We start from the raw sequence: 3,679 nt of genomic DNA, 5'->3' as shown, positions 1-3,679 counted from the left end.
CTTCTATGCTCACTTCTTTGAAAAGAAGCTGTATCAATCATGACAGCATTTTCTTGGCCAGTGGCACAATTTTTGGCAAACTACACAACCTCTCTATAGCTCAGCCTTTTCATCTGAAAAATTGAAATGATAATGCATAATTTAGAAGTGTGTTTTGAAAATTAAATAATTTAATACATGTTAAGCACTTGGAACTGTTTCAAGCACATACTGAAAGCTCAAGAAATGTAATCTCTTTTTACAAACATAATGCACTTTATTTTTAAATTTTCAATTGAAGGAGTTGACACGTAACATACTCATTTCAGGTGTACAACCTAGTGATTCTATAATTATATACATTATGAAATGCTCACTATGAAAACTGTAATTGTAAAGCACTTTCAATGATAGTTATAAGGGACATTAAGGACAACTGTCATTGACTCATGCCATCACTTTCTGGGAGGTTTTAGCTGGAATGCTGATTCAATCTAATAGCGCTTCTGCCCCACCAATCCATCAACTCATCTAAGAATGACAACCAGCCCAAGAATTCTGTGAATTCCTCTGAGGAGTATAATTTGTCTCTCTTTCTAAAACTTTGTGGTTTTTTAGTCACATGACTAAAAACACATGTTCTGATGATTCCTTTTTCACCCTGACAGCCAGTTCATTTTCCATAAGAGTGCTTTATCATGTGTGTACCCTGAATTTACTCTCTCTTAAACTCATGTTTCTCATTCCTGTTCAGCATAAGTTGCTCACAACACTTCCTCTCCCTATGAGAAAATAAACACAGGCACAAAATTTATAATCACCAAGGTTAATGATTTTGTGTGTGTGTGTGTGTGTGTGTGTGTGTGTGTGTGCGTGTGGCCTACTTTAGAGGAAATTTCTATGAAACACATTGCCTCTTCTTCCTGGTGCTTCTTGGACATGGTTAAACACAGATTCAGAGAGCACTGGAGTTCTGCCATTCCACAAGGAGCAGTGAGAGATAGCATTTCAGCAGACAGACCAGGGAATATTTGCTCTCAGCTCTCAGATGTGAGTGCTGCTGCTGTTGGTATTTGGTTTGAATCCTAAACATTTTAACATGGGATTCTTTGTTTGGGGTAAGTTTATACTCAGTTTGGATCAACACAAATATTACAGGCAGGTTTGCCTTAAAAGGTAACATTTAGTGGGAAATACAGATAAAAAAGAAGAGAGAAAGAATTAGGTAACATAAAATTCTAATTTTGACTGTGTCCACTATTTATGAGGCAACATGTACAAAGTATTCTCTTAAAGGCTTCTAGTTTCATTATTTGTTTTTTTTTTAAATTACTACTATAAATGTATACTACTATAATTTAAAATAAGCTTAGTACTGGTTACTGTCATTATTTTTTTAATTAATATTATTTACCTTAGATTTGTGCTCTCTACTGCTGCTTATTCAGATACTCAGCAATCTTATCTACCTTTCAGATTTCGATTACTATCAATGTAGGATATAGATAGATAGATAGATAGATATTTAGATGATAGATAGATGTATAGACAGATATAGCTATTCCTTAACCATTTAAGAGTAAGTTGTTCACATCATACACTTTTATCTTTAAATACTTCAGTGTAAACTACACTCTTGACTTCTAGATCTATAAATCCAACAGTCTCTTGGAGATCTCCTTTATGTCCTACAGACAACTAAAACTCAACATGTACACAACTGAATTCATCAGCGGCAAGTCAGCTTCACAAAGAATCCCATGATAAAATGTCCAAACTTTAAACTAGAATTCATATCTAATAGCTGAGAAAAAATACTGAAGCCAGCCAAATATAGGACAATTTGAACATGATAATAAGTAAAGATGGCAATGAATTATAAACCACTGAAAGAGAGAAATCTAAAAGTCCCTGGGTGTAATAGGTAGAAAAGTAAATCAAATGCATGCGGGGAGAAGGAGGGTTTTTAGTTTACAACGACAACGATTAAGTGTGGAGGGAATGTTGGGGTTGGAAAATCATTTTGTAAGCAACATAGTAAATATGGCTCATGCAAGAATCATCAATGGATGATACATTATGGGAGAAAGAGATTTTAATGAACAGCATATGTTTATTTGTATGTCCTGGAGTGTCTCCTCATAAAATGCTTATAATTACAAAGAGGAAAGAGTAACTATCCTGTGGGAAAACAAGACAATGCCTTGATGAGGTGATCAAAATAAACATCATACATGAGAGGTGGGTGGACATCATTTGCCTCTGAGTGTAATATCCTGGGAAGGACACATCACTTGTGTGATGTTATAAGCTGAGATGCATCTGTCCTGAATCTAATCAGGACAAAATGTCAGACAATTCTGAATGGAAAATATTCCATTATAAAAAGGAGAAGACTATATTCTTTTAAAAAATGATAAAAGAAGAAGAAGAAGAAGAAGACGACAGTCTGAAGAACTATTTCAGATGAAAGAGACTAAAGAGATATATAATGAAATACATGATCCTAGAATGAATCCACTTCCAGGGTGGGGTAGGGAGGGAATGTTACAAAGGACATTATTGGATCAATTGAAAAAACTGGAATACAGACAATACACTAAAATGCCGTATCAATGTAAAATTCCTAAGGTCGAAAAGTGCAGTGTAGTTATGTAAAAGAATGTCTTTGTTCATAAATACACACACACACACACACACACACACACATATATATATATATATACTGAAGTACCTAGAGATAAAAACATATGATGCGAACAACTTACTCTTAAATGGTTAAGGAATACTGTATCTATCTATACCTCTATATGTCTGTATATCTAGATAGATAGATAGATACCATCTATCTACATTTATGTACAAAGAAAGAGAGAATAAAAGGTGTAGGAGAGTCTTTGTGTCACTTTGCAATTTTTCATTAAGCATGACATTACTTCCACATAATTTGCTTTTACCAAAAATTTTAATTCATTCTCTTTCCTACAAAACTTTCCTGCCTCCATATTTAAATGAATGACATCACCAAACACTGGTTGCCCACACAGCAACAGTGGTGTTATCTTTACATCCTTCTTCGCTTTCATGTCCTGGTTATTTTTTAAGTTTATTTATTTTATTTTGAGAGACAGAGAGAGACAGACAGACAGAGAGAGAGAGAGAGCAAGCGTGCAAGCAAGGGAGGAACAGAGAGAGGGAGAGAGAGAGAATCCCAAGCAGGCTCTGCACATGTCCCTGTTTAAATCAACCACAAGTCATGGTGATTGTACTTCCTAATGATTTCTTAAGTTTGTGAATTGCTTTCCCTCTCATTGCTTTTATATAGATGAAAGCAAACTGTTCCCATGTCAAGTCAGGTAATTCTTGAGGATGATGATTTTCCTTGGACTACTGCAAGTTGGTGATGATCCTAAACCCTGACTTCAGTCTTGACCCCCACAATTTCTTCTCCACATTGCAAGCAGCAATCTAAAGTGAAGTTCTGTTTTGTCCCCCTCATAAATATGGAGAACAAACTGAGGGTTACTGGAGGGGTTGTGGGTGGGGGGATGGGATAAATGGGTAAGGGGCACTAAGGAATCTACTCCTGAAATCATTGTTGCACTGTATGTTAACTAATTTGGATGTAAATTTTAAAAAATAAAAAGAAAAGAAAAGAAAATGAAATAAAGTGAAGTTCTGAAGTACATTTCTGATTGCC

Source organism: Panthera tigris, chromosome B1 (genome assembly GCF_018350195.1).
Source record: "Panthera tigris isolate Pti1 chromosome B1, P.tigris_Pti1_mat1.1, whole genome shotgun sequence".
In the NCBI taxonomy this organism is placed as follows: domain Eukaryota; kingdom Metazoa; phylum Chordata; class Mammalia; order Carnivora; family Felidae; genus Panthera; species Panthera tigris.
This window is presented reverse-complemented; position numbering follows the sequence as displayed.